A 15,361-nucleotide genomic window follows, 5' to 3' on the forward strand; every position below is an offset into this window, starting at 1 on the left:
ATACTGTGTCCAATTCTGGGCACCACAATTGAAGAGAGATATTGACAAGCTGGAATGTGTCCATAAGAGGGCGACTAAAATGATCAAGTGTCTGGAGAACAAGCCCTATGAGGAGCGGCTTAAAGAGCTGGACATGTTTAGCCTGAAGAAGAGAAGGCTGAGAGGAGACATGATAGCCATGTATAAATATGTGAGGGGAAGTCATAGGGAGGAAGGAGCACGCTTGTTTTCTGCAGCTCTAGAGACTAGGAAGCAGAACAATGGTTTCAAACTACAGGAAAGGAGATTCCACCCGAACATTAGGACGAATTTTCTGACTGTGAGAGCTGTTCAGCATTGGAACTGTCTGTACTGGAGGCTCCTTCTATGGAGGCTTTTAAACAGAGGCTGGATGGTCATCTGTTGGGGTGCTTTGAACGCGATTTTCCTGCTTCTTGACAGAATGGGGTTGGACTGGATGTCCCACAAGGTCTCTTCCAGCTCTAGGATTCTATGTAGACTTGTCCTACCTCCAACAGACAGGAGTTCTTTTTCCCACCCTGGACATTACTCCACAGATATATAAACCCAGTGTTCCTTGTTTCCAACGGACCTCACAACTTCTGAGGATGCTTGCCACAGAAGCAGGCGAAACGTAGGGAGAGAATGCTTCGAGAACATGGCCCTATAGCCCGGAAAACCTACAACAACCCAGTGATTCCGGCCATGAAAACCTTTAACAATACATCAGCTAAAAGGCTTTATTTTTCATAAATTTTGTCAAAGTATAACACAGGACGAGTATCCCTTATCTGAAATGCTTAGTTATGGATTTCAGATTTGAATATTTGCATATACATAAACAGATTTCGCTAAAATTCACTCTCCAAATTAAAAAAAAAGTCTGCCAGAGGTGTCTCAATTTTCCCTAAACATAAAATCAAGACAACATACAACAGGAGTTATATTTTCACCAAATGATTATTCTGTGTGTATACAAGACACCAAGGAGAGGAATATGAACTGCAATTTTAACCACCACTCTCTCTCTCTCTCTCTCTCTCTCTCTCGACAACTTTGCCCAAACTATGTGTTTTCATGGAGAGGCTCTGTGTGGGTGTCAGAGGCCGGGCGGGACAGGCAGGGATATTTTAAAAATCACAGCACCAGCCAGCCTGCTGGCCTTGTTAGATGTCTGGCCATTTTCAAGGTTGATCCCACAAACTGACAGTGGCAGAGGCGGGCACCTGCTTCCCTTGCTTTCGTCTGTTTGGGTTCCCTGGCAGTGCCAGGGTGTTTCCCCACATGCCCAAAACGCGGCAGAGACCAGACGCTCAGCACCCCACTGGCATGAATGGATTCCACTGTGGGCCAGACAGGGATGGGATTATATGACAGGGTGGAGAAGAGAGAGAGAGAAGAGAGAATGATGCTCTGTTTTTCGGGGCAGAAAAGAGGAGTCGAACGTTGCTTTCGTCTTGTCATCAGGGCACCTTCAAGGGTTGCAGGGCTCGGCAGCTCTGCCGCTTGCCATTCTCTCCCAGGATAGAAGTTTGGTCCCAGAAATCTAGGTGAATCCCACAAAGGAGGATTTCCATCATTTTCATTTGGTTGGGCAACTTTCATGAGAGGCAGAAATTTAGCAGGTACTACCAGGGATGAAAGGGAAACGATGACTCAGGGGTCACCTGTCAAATATACTTGGCTGTGGATGTTGGATGGAAAAAAGGATGGTATCATCCCACAATGTAGACACAAGGAGGCAAATGGAAAAAGAAACATCCCTTGGCTGCTGCTACTGGGAAGTGAAAAATGGGCACTCATGTATTCTTATCTCTTCCATCTAGAATTATAGAATCATAGAGTTGGAAGACACCTCATGGGTCATCCAGTCCAATCCCCTGCCTAGAAGCAGGAATATTGCATTCTAAGCACCCCCAACAGATGGCCGTCCAGCCTCTGTTTAAAAGCTTCCAAAGAAGGAGCCTCCACCACACTCCAGGGCAGAGAGTTCCACTGCTGAACGGCTCTCCCAGTCAAGAAGTTCTTCCTAATGTTCAGATGGAATCTTCTTTCTTGTAGTTTGAAGCCATTGTTCCGGTCCTAGTCTCCAGGGCAGCAGAAAACAAGCTTGCTTCCTTCTCCCTATGACTTCCTCTCACATATTTATACATGGCTCTCATGTCTCCTCTCAGCCTTCTCTTCTTCAGGCTAAACATACCCAGCTCTTTAAGCTGATCCTCATAGGGCTTGTTCTCCAGACCCTTAATCATTTGAGTCGCCCTCCTCTGGACACATTCCAGCTTGTCAACATCTCTCTTCAATTGCGGTGCCCAGAATTGGACACAATATTCCAGGTGTGGTCTAACCAAGGCAGAAAAGAGGGGTAGCATGACTTCCCTGGATCTAGCCACTAGACTCCTATTGATGCAGGCCAAAATCCCATTGGCTTTTTTGCCACTGCACCACATTGTTGGCTCATGTCCACGAGGACCCCAAGATCTTTTTCACACGTCCTGTTCTCGAGGCAGTTGTCCCCCATTCTGTATCTAACATAGAATTGTAGAGTTGGAAGAGACCCCAAGGGCCATCCAGTCCAACCCCACTCTGCCAGGCAGGGAAAACAAAACCAAAGCACCCACAGCAGATGGGCATCCAGTCTCTGCTTCAAAACCTCCATAGAAGGAGACTCCATTAGACTCCCAAGGAGAAGCATATTCAACTGCCAAAAAAGCTCTTGCCATCAGGAAATTCTTCCTAATGTTTATCAAGAAGGGAATATCAGTCTCTCCTCAAATCAATATAAACAAATACCTTTTGATAATGCATCTCTGCATTCCGGCCTCATGAGAAAGATCAGCTTCCCAACTACATCTGTGGAGTGGCGTGAGCTCCCTCTTGTTAGTCCCAGCTTCTGCCAACCTAGTAGTTCGAAAGCATGTAAATGTGAGTACATCAATAGGTACCACTCCGGTGGGAAGGTAACGGCGTTCCTTGCAGTCATGCCGGCCATATGACCTAGGAGGTGTCTACGGACAAAACTAGCCCCTCGGCTTAGAAACGGAGATGAGCACCATTCCCCAGAGTCGGATACGACATGCCAAGCGAATAGTCAAGAACTTTGTGTTTCCTGTTGCAATGGCTATGAGTTGAGTTTTTTTTTTACTTCATTCATATATATGCGCCCAAATGGATCAAATTACAAGAAAACAAATTCCAACTAAATGTTAAGATGATCCTGATTGTACGAGTTGTTTGATAGTGGAATGGGCTGCCTTTGAAAATAATTGCTCTTCTTTGGAAAAGATCTTGGATAGACATCTTTCAGGAGTGATTCAGCAATGGATTTGTGCTTGGCCTACATTCATGATTCCCCAACTTTGATCCCCCAGGAGTTTTGGACTTTCCTTCTCCCATGTTCCAGGCATCATGGTCAGTAGTCTAAATTCTGGGAGCTTGAGTTCAAAATGTCTGAAGAACCAAAGTTTGAAAACCACCAGATGATCCTCATGGTGGTTTCCAACCCTATGGTTCAAAATTATTTCAGCATAGTGACCTCTACTATAGTTGTCATACTTTTGGATCATGTTGATTCTTCCATGTTTGTGTTGTAGATCAACCAGAGGTTGATGGCTTAACTGATGTGAGGATTGTAAGCTTTCCTGTGACACAAAGTGATGGGCTCTCAAGTCTGGGAAATGATGGTTCTCTCTCAGAGAAAACTTGCTTGTTAAGTGCAGGGCCTCAAGGGCATTCAGGGGAGTCAGAAGTAGCAACAGCAGATAAGGAATTGAGTGAAGAGCTGAGTGATAAGAAGGGTTCCCAGGAGAATCCACTTGGAGCTATGGAGGTCAACAAAAGTCTTCATTTACATATTAGATCTGAAAATAGATTGCGCCATTCAGAGAGATTATGTGGAAAAGTTGTGAAGGAAATTCACGGGAAACAGAATGATTTCATGGGTGTCTATTAAACAAGTTGTTTACCTTAAAGTCAGTTCAGGCAACGCTGTGTTAGAGTGAGAAGCTAAGCCTGAATTCTCTTGTTCCTGGTTCAGGTCAGACTTTGAGTTTGGATTTAATATATCCTGGAAGTTTTCTGTGTTCCTGTTCATGTACTCCTGTTCAAGTTTGGCTAGTTATACCTTCTGGATTGTGAAATTATGTTGTATCTGTGATTTCTGGACCTTATTGGGACGTTTGGATTATTGTCTGATTATCACTTGTTGCTAAACCTTTTTGGATTATATATCTTTTTTTCTTATGGTTTTTATATGTTTTTACAATCAACTGTTTGCTTATATTTCTGGATTCTTGTGTGGTGCGGTTGTCATAGCTGTTTCCAGGCCTGGAATGCAACAGTTTGGGGCTGATCACAGAGCATTAAGTAATCTAATAACGGAGTAGAGGATGGATGGAAAAGGATGAGTTGGGAGCCGAAGTAAGAGGAGAAAGCCAAGATGCCAAAGAAAAAGCTACAAATAGCCAGAAGTACAAGTCATACAGAGAGTTACCAGACAACCTCTTCTGATCCAGCTATTTCAGACTATGCGAAAGAGCATCATTCATTCCTTGCTCATGGTACACTCATTTGGTATGGGAATCACTGTGAAGGAAGGAGAAAGAGTCAGATTACATGGCTCACCGTGCAGCTTCTACCCTCTATAATTTGAAACGGAGGTGGGAGTTAGCAGATCCCGGACATCACCCAATACCTTTCCTTAGGTTGTTTCTCTTACTTTCTATCCCACACACAGCAAAGACTAGACTAAACAGTCAACTCAGGGGCGTTTGAGGAGCCACTCTGGAAATCCAATGCTATTTATTGCCTGATTCATTTTCTCTGCTGATCGTAGGTTCCTTTTAGACTGACTTTCTCCTTTTGAAAAAAGAAAAAGAATGTAGTTGCCCTGCTGCAAACACTCTCTGTGTTGCTTAGTCAAACTTCCCTGGTCTTATTTCCCTTCCCAGTGTCTGCCGACAATGCCAAACAAGTGTTCCCGTTGTCTTGTTTCATTCAGGGCTCCTGAATGCAGTGTTTTCCTTCCAAATCCAATTTCGGCACATGAGGCAGATTGCATAAATGTGTTCTGAATACAGAAGAGCTTATTTTGGAATGAGTCAGACCAATGGCCCTTCTTGCTCAATTCAGGATTCATGGTCTACATAGACTGGCAGCAATTCTCTAGGTCAGTGTTTCTCAACCTTCCTAATGCCGCGACCCCTTATTAAAGTTCTTCATGTTGTGGTGACCCCCAACCATAACATTATGTTCATTGCCACTTCATAACAGTAATTTTACTCCTGTTATTAATCGTAGTTTAAATATCTGAAGACAATTATGCTGGGGAAAATTGAAGGAAAAAGGAAGAGGGGCCGACCAAGGGCAAGATGGATGGATGGGATCCTTGAAGTGACTGGATTGACCTTGAAGGAGCTGGGGGTGGTAACGGCCGACAGGGAGCTCTGGCATGGGCTGGTCCATGAGGTCATGAAGAGTTGGAAACAACTGAACGAATGAACAACAACGAATATCTGATATGCAGGATGTATTTTCATTCACTGGCACAAATACTCGATATGCTCTAATTTGAATACTGGTGGGGTTGGGGGACGGATTGATTTTGTCATTTGGGAGTTGTAGTTGCTGGGATTTATAGTTCACCTATAATCAAATAGCATTCTGAACTCCACCAACAATGGAATTAAACCCGACTTGGCGCACAGAACTCCCATGACCAATAGAAAGTACTGGAAGGACCTTGAGTTTTGGAATTGTAGTTCAGCTACATCCAAAGAGCACTGTGGACTCAAACAATGATGAGTCTGCACCAAACTTGCCACGAATACTCAATATGCCCAAATGGGAACACCGGTAGGGTTTGGGGAAAATAGACCTTGACATTTGGGAGCTGTTGTTTGATTCACCTGACATTTGGGAGCTGTTGTTTGATTCACCTGCAATCAAAGAGCATTCTGAACCCTACCAATGATAGATTTGGGCCAAACTTTCCACACACAACCCCAAGACCAACAGAATATATTGTTTGAGCACTGTGGACTCAAACAATGATGGGTCTGGACCAAACTTGCCACGAATTTTCAATATGCCCAAATGGGAACACTGGAGGGGTTTGGGGAAAACAGACCTAGACATTTGGGAGTTGTAGTTGGTGGGATTTATAGTTAACCTACAACCAAAGAGCATTCTGAACTCTGCCAACAATGGAATTGTTCCAAACTTGACACATAGAACTCCCATGACCAGCATTGACCTTTAGTTTTGGAGTTGTAGTTCAGCTACATCCAGAGAGCACTGTGGACTCAAACAATGATGAGTCTGCACCAAACTTGCCACGAATACTCAATATGCCCAAATGGGAACACCGGTAGGGTTTGGGGAAAATAGACCTTGACATTTGGGAGCTGTTGTTTGATTCACCTGACATTTGGGAGCTGTTGTTTGATTCACCTGCAATCAAAGAGCATTCTGAACCCTACCAATGATAGATTTGGGCCAAACTTTCCACACACAACCCCAAGACCAACAGAATATATTGTTTGAGCACTGTGGACTCAAACAATGATGGGTCTGGACCAAACTTGCCACGAATTTTCAATATGCCCAAATGGGAACACTGGAGGGGTTTGGGGAAAACAGACCTAGACATTTGGGAGTTGTAGTTGGTGGGATTTATAGTTAACCTACAACCAAAGAGCATTCTGAACTCTGCCAACAATGGAATTGTTCCAAACTTGACACATAGAACTCCCATGACCAGCATTGACCTTTAGTTTTGGAGTTGTAGTTCAGCTACATCCAGAGAGCACTGTGGACTCAAACAATGATGGATCTGGACCAAACTTGCCACGAATACTCAATATGCCCAAATGTGAACCCTGGTAGAAATTGGAGAAAACAGACCTTGACATTTGGGAGTTGTAGTTGCTGGGATTTATCGTTCACCCCTCCAGGAGTCCCGACCCCCAGGTTGAGAAACACTGCTCTGAGGACTTTATAATGCTCAATTACAACAGAATAAAAGCATACTACTACTACTACTACTACTACTACTACTAATAATAATAATAATAATAGGAAAAATGGGATTGGACTAGATAACTAGGGCCCCCTTCCAACTCCATCATAGAGAAGTAGACTGTCCATCAATTGTGATCTCCAAACAGAGGTTGGATGAGCATTTTCTTGGAGTGCTTTCACTGTGTATCCCTGCTGCGTGAGTGGTTGGACTAGATGGCCTTTGGGTCATCCTCCATATTTAATGCAACATACTGCTTTCGGTTACCCTCCATATTTCAGGGAATATAATTTGGAAGGTGGTGGGCTTCCCTCCTTTGGAGATCTTCAAACTTACGTGTAGTGGGCATCTTTCAGGAGAGCTTTATTTATTATTTATTTATTTATTATTTATTATTTATTTATTTATTACTGGCATTTGTACCCCTGAAGGGGGACTCAGGATGGCTTACATTAGTAACGGTGCAAGACTGCTGCATCACAATTACAATAATATAACACAATCAAATACAAAACAATAATTAAAACCAATACATATAACATGAATTAAAACAAAGTCACAATGTCATCTGCCGCAACACCATTCCAATGTCCATTATGGTGCAAATTACGTCTCCTGCCCGAAGGCCTGGACCCAAAACCATGATTTTAATTTTTTTTCTGAAGGCCAGGAGGGATGGAGTCGATCTTATTTCATTTGGGAGTGCATTCCATAGGTGGGGGGCCACAGCCGAGAAGGTCCTGTCCTTCGTCTCCGCCAAACGCATTTGCGATGTTGACGTAAGCGAGAGCAGGGCCTCCCCGGATGATCTTTGGTTGCGAGATGGGACGTAGAGGCAGATGCATTCGGACAATAAAGCTTACTTGACCGAATGCATCTGCCTCTATGTCCCATCTCGCAACCTAAGATCATCCGGGGAGGCCCTGCTCTCGCTTACGTCAACATCGCAAATGCGTTACTATATTTATATTATTATTATTATTATTATTATTATTATTATTATTATTATTATTATTATGGCACAGGATGTTGTGAAGCATGATGAAGCAGAACATCTACTGCAAGTTGCAGTTTGCCATTTGAATAATATACACCTGCCTAACAGTAAGAGGTTAGACTAGACGGCCCTTGGGATCCCCTTCCAACTTGAGTCAGTTATGAACCTCAACGTAGAAGAGTGGGTGAGCTCCCTCTGTCCACTCCAGCTCCCCATGTGGGGACATGAGAGAAGCCTCCAACAGGATGGTTTTACCATCCCACAGGATGGTAAAACATCAATCATCCAGGCATTCCCTGGGCAACGTCCTTGCAGACGGCCAATTCTCTCACACCAGAAGCGATTTGCAGTTTCTCAAAAATATTAAAAAAAAACTGATGAATTTTTAGAGCTCATAGACTCCACTCCAAGCTTCCAAGCAATGATATTTCTGGGAAGCCTTCTTTATCAGACTGTTCTTTGCTTGACTTTTGCTGGCCAAATGAACTGGGAAGTCCTTGGCAGGCTGTAACAGAAAGGCAAATTGAGGGAAGGATACAGCCAAGATGTCAAGAGTTAATTTGCTGAGAAAGCGTGCCTTAATTTTACTGGACAAGATGACCCACTAACCGGGACTGTGGGAACACACTCAGAACTTACACCCAAACGCACGCATGCAATCATGGGCATGAATGTCTTCTGCTTTGAGTCATGGCCATTTGGAAGCATTTGCCTCCTTGGCATCCGATGAAGAAGCTGCAAGGGGTTCCCAAGAAGTTAGGATCAGGAGGGAGAAGCAGTGTCTGATTTTTAGGGTGGGGCTGGGAACCAGAGGAGAAAAGCCAGAAAGGGATGAGATAGAGCAGTGGTTCTCAACCTTCCTAATGCCGTGACCCCTTAGTACAGTTTCTCATATTGTGGTGACCCCCAACCAAAAAATTATTTGTGTTGCTACTTCATAACTGTAATTTTGCTATGGTTATGAATCGTAATGTAAATATCTCATATGCAGGATATATTTTCATTCACTGGACCAAATTTGGCACAAATACACAATACGCCCAAATTTGAATACTGGTGGGGTTGGGGGGATTGATTTTATTATTTGGGAGTTGTAGTTGCTGGGATTTATAGTCAATCTGCAATAAAGAACATTCTGAACACCACCGAGAATGGAACTGAATCAATCTTGGCACACAGAACTACCATGACCAACAGAAAATACTGGAAGGGTTTGGTGGGCATTGGCCTTGGGTTTTGGAGTTGTAGTTCACCTACATCCAGAGAGCACTGTGGACTCAAACTATGATGGATCTGGATCAAACTTGGCACAAATACTCAATATGCTCAAATGTAAACATTAGTGGAGTTTGGGGAAAACAGACCTAGACATTTGGGAGTTGTAGTTGCTGGGATTTATAGTTCACCTACAATCAGAGAGCATTCTGAACTCAACCAACAATGGAATTCAATCCAACTTGGCACACAGAACTCCCATGACCAACGGAAAAAACTGGAAGGGTTTGGTGGGCATTCACCTTGAGTTTTGAAGTTGTAGTTCCCCTGTATCCAGAGAGCACTGTGGAACAATGATGGATCTGAACCAAACTTGGCACAGATACTCAATATGCCCAAATGTGAACACTGGTGGAATTTGGGGAAAGTAGACCTTGACTTTCAGGAGATGTTGTTGGGGTTTATAGTTCACCTTCAATCAAAGAGCATTCTGAACTCCACCAAGGATGGAATTGAACCAAATTTAGCACACAGAATGCTCATGACCAACAGAAAGTACTGGAAAGGTTTGGTGGGCATTGACCTTGAGTTTTGGAGTTGTAGTTCACCTGCATCCAGAGAGCTCTGTGGACTTGAACAATGATGAACCAAATTTGCACAAATATTCAATATGCCCAAATGTGAACACTGGTGGAATTTGGGGAAAATAGACCTTGACATTTGGGAGTTGTTGTTGGGATTTATAGTTCACCTGCAATCAAAGAGCATTCTGAACCCTACCAATGATAGAACTGGGCCAAACTTCCCACACAGAACCCCCAAGACCAACAGAAAATATTGTGTTTTCTGATGGTCTTTGGTGACTGCTCTGACACCCCCCTTGCATTCTCTCCCAAGGGGTCCCGACCCTCAGGTTGAGAAACGTTAAGATTGAGCAAAGGTTGCCAGATCTCAAAATACAAGTCTCCAGTTTCCATGGGCCATTCCCAAGCACAGAAGACAAGGGTGCAAATTATCCAGAAACAGGTGCATTGAATCCTCCAAATCAGTAATTTACTCCCATTTCTAAGGATCCTTTGATTTGTTGCTGCAACTTGCACAGACTCTCAGGATGTAGTATGGGATTACTTTGCGTCCTCCCGTCTTTCTCAAACCTCAAATCCATGTAGGGTCTAGTTGCCCAACAAGATTCTTTCTGTATGCGAAGCTGGATTTCTTCCTGTTGACCTCATTGCCGATGTATCATTTGCCCCCCTCCAACTCTCCTGGTGGCCGTCAATGCTGCGCCTGACCCCAAAGGGAGGTTGTTTCTCCTAGAATTGGGGTAGATGCATCATGCGTTTGGGTCTGTGGCCAGGCCTGGATTCTAGCATTTTATGTGCGTTCTCCCCTTGACAGCTTTCTGGAGGACAGCCAGAACCCTGTTCCCTGACCCGACTCTTCCAACGTCTTGGGTGGTAATAAAAGGCGCCTTCTGAGCATGACTCCAAAAAAGCCATGCATAACCCCTCCGTGTTTCAGGGAGGAGAGCGATAAAGCATGGAAAGACCCAAGTGAACTGGGAGCGCCTTCATTCGTCTCCGTGACTCAGGTGTACAGGAGGATATCCACTCACTCCAAGTGGAGCCAAGTCTCTTTCTTCGCAGAAGACGAATTGCCTTTTAAAAGTCAGCTTATAACAAGAGCGAGGCCTTCAAAGCTTAGAATATACCACTAACATTTTGAAGATGAAAAGCAGGACATGTGTGATTGTGATGAGTGAATAGATAGGCAAATTGTCTATTTTCTGTATTGTCGAAGGCTTGCATGGCTGGAATCACTGGGTTGTTGTAGGTTTTTCAGGCTATATGGCCATGTTCTAGAAGCATTCTCTCCTGACGTTTTGCCCGCATCTATGGCAGGCATCCTCAGAGGCTGTGAGGTCTATTTTCTAATTGTCTACTTTTTCAGCTAACTTTTAAAATTCCCAGTTTCTCCCACAATTTCCTCTTTTCACCTTACTTTGGTTGCTGTAAGCCAGTGTTTCTCAATCTGGGGGTCGGGACCCCTGAAAGGGGGGGGGGGTCATGAGGGTTTGCCAAAGACCATCAGAAAACACAGACTTCGGATGGTTTTAGGAAGCCTTTTGGCAGAGAAGGCTGAAGATCTCTCCACCTGTCCTTCTCTTTCTTTTTGGTGTTGGTGAATTCACCAACAGTCCCCCGAATCCCACCAATATTCAACATTGGCCATGTACGTAGTGTGCCAAGTTTTGTGCAGATCCATTTGTGGGCTGGGTTCAGAGTGCTCTTTGATTGTAGGTTAACTATAAATCCCAGCAACTAAGACTCCCAAATGTCAAGGTCTATTTTCCCCAAACCCCACCAGTGTTCACATTTGGGCGGATTGAATATTAGTGCCAAGTTTGGTCCAGATCATCATTATGAACCCACACAATCTCTTCGATCATCTGGAGAGGCCCTACTCACGCTCCCACCTGCATCGCAAGCGCGGTTGGTGGGAACGAGAGAGAGGGCCTTCTCGGTGGTGGCCCCTCGACTCTGGAACTCACTCCCTAAGGACATCAGGCATGCCCCATCTCTGGCAGTCTTCAGGAGGAATTTGAAAACGTGGTTGTTCCAGTGTGCCTTCCCAGAATAATGAACCCTTAGCATTATGTCCTCCAAAAGCAATTTATATTGATTTAGGTCTGCTTGTATGTCTCCATCAACGCCCCACCTCCTGTATCTTGTTCATGCCTAGCATTATTTTTTAAACTTCAATTGCATTTGGCCCAGCCATAGATTTTAAATGTGCACTGTACCTTGTTCAATGTTTATGCTATTTGTGTATGAGATTTATTTTAATTGCTTTGTATTGTATTTGTTACTGCTTGTATTGCTTGTATTGTTGTATTGTGGGCTCGGCCTCATGTAAGCCGCACCGAGTCCCATGGGGAGATGGTAGTGGGGTATAAATAACATTTTATTGTTGTTGTTGTTGTTGTTGTTATTGTTTGAGTCCACAGTTCTCTCTGGATATAGGTGTACTACAACTCCCAAACTTAAGGTCAATGCCCACAAAACTCTTCCAGTATTTTCTGTTGATTGTGGGAATTCCGTGTGCCAAGTTTGGTTCAGTTCCATCGTTGGTGGAGTTCAGAATGCTCTTTGATTGGAGGTTAAATATAAATCCCAGCAACTACAACTCCCAAATGACAAAATCAACCCCCCTCCCCCACAACCGCACCAGTATTCATATTTGGACATATCGGATATTTGTGCCTAATTTGGTCCAGTGAATGAAAATACATTCTGAATATCAGATAACATAACAGTAGCAAAATTACAGTTGTGAAGTAGCAACGAAAATAATGTTATGGTTGGGGGTCACCACAACATGAGGAACTGTACTAAGGGGTCGCGATATTAGGAAGGTTGAGAAACACTGCAGTAAACCGAGATTAATGTCAAAAGTATTGTCGAAGGCTTTCATGGCCAGAATCTCTGGGTTGTTGTAGGTTTTTTTGGGCTGTATGGCCATGTTCTAGAGGCATCTTCTCCTGACGTTTCACCTGCATCTCTGGCAAGCATCCTCAGAGGTTGTGAGATTTACCTTTCAACCTCTGAGGATGCTTGCCAGAGATGCAGGTGTAACGTCAGGAGAGAATGCCTCTAGAACATGGCCATATAATACGAAAAAAACTACAACATTCCAATGTCAAAAGTAGTTTGTGCTCACTTAGAAGAAAGAAGAGAGGAAAGGGCAAAACGTTGTCCTTCCCAGTAGGCTCAAGCAAAGGCAAACTGCTGCAGGCTCTCTTAGCTTTTCTGTTCCCCTCATTTATACCTTTTGCTACCTCAACTACATCCTGATATTACTGATTTGCCTCTGGTGCTTCAGGTGCTTTCCATCCATCCCATTTTCATCCAATTCGGAGGAACGTAGCTCTGCTTGGGGCAAGCAGACTAGACAGAGGCTTTTGTCGACTTTCCAACCTGTATGACTGAGCCTTCCTCGGGGTGGGAATGGGACTTGGCGGCAGAGCCCTCTCCCCTGCACAGCGTGTGCATCATTCACAGCTCGGCCTCTCCTCGGCCTGGGAAAGTTGCATTTGTGGTTTCCAGACGGCTTTGAACTTCTCCAACTTTCACCCCCTCATCCCTGGCGTGAGCAGGAAATGCCTTCCGGATGGGTCAGCAAAAACAGCCACTAAACACACACAGACACACACACAACACAAGCCTTTGGGGAGGCCGAACCAGGAGGAAGAGACAGTGGCAGAAAGCGAGTTTGTAGGTTATTGCTCATGGTAAAGAGGCCAAACTGAACCTCCTGGCCTGCCTTGGCTTTGGAGAGGCATAACAGCTGGATCTTAGTGCAGGCTTCTCTTGCTTTTTCTAACGCCATAGTTTTCAGACTGTGTTTCCTCAATGAGAATGGCTGCCATGGTGGACAAGGCAGCATGCCCATCATTATCCATCATTCCCAGTGCCCAGAAAATGTCAAGATCTCTATTTCCCAACTTGGAAATAGCCTGGAGATGTTTTGGTTTTCCCACCACAACTAGGTAAATAACTCTAGCTGGTTTTCATAGAATCCTAGTGTTGGAAGAGGCACCCAAGGGCCAACCAGTCCAACTCCCTACCTTTATTTATTTATTTACTAGCCGTCTGTTCCGTCTTCCAGGAGCTTGGTTTGCATTGCCCCTTAGTTGCTTGAAATAGCATCCCCTTGCATTTCCACCAGGGTTGCTAAAGTCTTAGAAGCACCCTAATAGTCAAACATTAACAGAGGCTGGAAGCCAGCCTGCAAGCCTTTTGCAGCTATTGGCTTAAAAAAGTATCTCTTTGGTCTAGAGACCGCCCTTTTTCCTGGGGATGAGAGCTCCATTTTGGAGAAGCTCTCCTGCCTTATTCAGTATAGAAAAAGCCTCAGATGTGCTGGTGGCCAAGCTAGGCAGCTCAGACAGGCCATCGTGAGTACGGTTACCCTCTTGCCTTAGAAACTGGTGCTGAGCTCAGGTAGGGGAAGACCTACTCTTTCTAAAAGATAGTAGCCCAGCGCTGGGGCAGAGAATATCTCAGGATTTCTCTGCCATTGGGAGAGGCTCCATTACTTCATCCCCAAACTAACCTTGAGCTTGGATAGGGGAAGACCTGCTCTTTCTGAAAGATAGCAGCTCAGGGTTAGGGTAAAAGATCCCAGGATTTTTCTACCGTTGGGGAAAGTTAATTCAGCAGCTGAAGGAAAAAGGAAGGAAAGAACATCTATATGGTTTCACAAGTTGACTGTTTGTGTTTGTAACTTCATCAAGCTGTGCCAAGTCTGTCAAGGACTTTGAGAAATAAATGTTCTGTTTGATGTTCAAATCTGGGCTGGCCTCAGTTGCTGGGAATTCTGAGCTTCTAAGTAAGGCACTTGCAATTCACTCGGATTAAGAGAGAAGCACATCTTGGTTTTAACTTTATAGTGTCTGGAGGTGATGGCACACCGTACCCTGCCACGTGTTGCTGTGGCCCAGCCTGGAGATCTGGAAAATAAAGTAATGAGATAGTGTTGGTTTCTAATATATTTAATTTCTTTATGCTTGTAGGTAAACAGTATTTCTTGCTGTTTCTTTGTCAGTGTTGATGTGGAGACTGTCTGGTTTGCCTACTCTGGAACATGTAACATAAAATTGTCCTTCTTTAGGGGTCCCTTTCAAATCTGTGATACTACATCTCTCTCTGTGTGAATCATATCTATATCTATGGCTGGATGGCTCTTTGTCAGGAGGGAGGCCTGTAGCCAGGATTTTGATTCGGGAGGGGGGGGGGGGTGAGTTTGGTTCGAGGGGGGGGGGCTGAGTCTGAGTGAAAGAGGGGCTACCCTAGCAAACCTTTTGTATCGTTACCCCAATACCCCCATGCATATGGGATATATTGAGCATGGTGATCAGATCATGATATGAATAAACATAACAGTTTAAATAATGTACCAGTAAGGCCTTCTCACGGACCACTCTGAGAATTTCGGGGGGGGGGGGGCTGAAGCCCCTCAACCCCCCTCCCCCCCGGCTACATGCCTGTCAGGAGGGCTTTGATTACATTTTCTTGCCCTGGTGAAGGGAGTTAGACTGGATGGCCTTAAGTATTTTCTGTTGCTCATGG

At 44.4% G+C, this 15,361-nt stretch overlaps 1 protein-coding gene across 2 annotated transcripts in view; it reads left to right on the top strand.

Annotated features, from left to right (window-relative positions):
• Nucleotides 1-15,361, top strand: part of AXL (AXL receptor tyrosine kinase) — a 315,211-nt gene that overhangs the window by 199,521 nt on the left and 100,329 nt on the right. The window contains exon 21 of one of the 2 annotated variants that reach the window (XR_010908744.1): nucleotides 11,073-11,126. The exons of the other annotated variant lie outside the window; for it this stretch is intronic. The gene's annotated coding sequence lies outside the window, so the exon portion shown is untranslated. Of the gene's footprint in view, nucleotides 1-11,072; nucleotides 11,127-15,361 lie in introns of those variants that run through there. 2 annotated transcript variants of the gene reach the window in all.

The sequence above is a fragment of the Anolis sagrei genome, chromosome X (genome assembly GCF_037176765.1).
Source record: "Anolis sagrei isolate rAnoSag1 chromosome X, rAnoSag1.mat, whole genome shotgun sequence".
NCBI classification, from domain to species: domain Eukaryota; kingdom Metazoa; phylum Chordata; class Lepidosauria; order Squamata; family Dactyloidae; genus Anolis; species Anolis sagrei.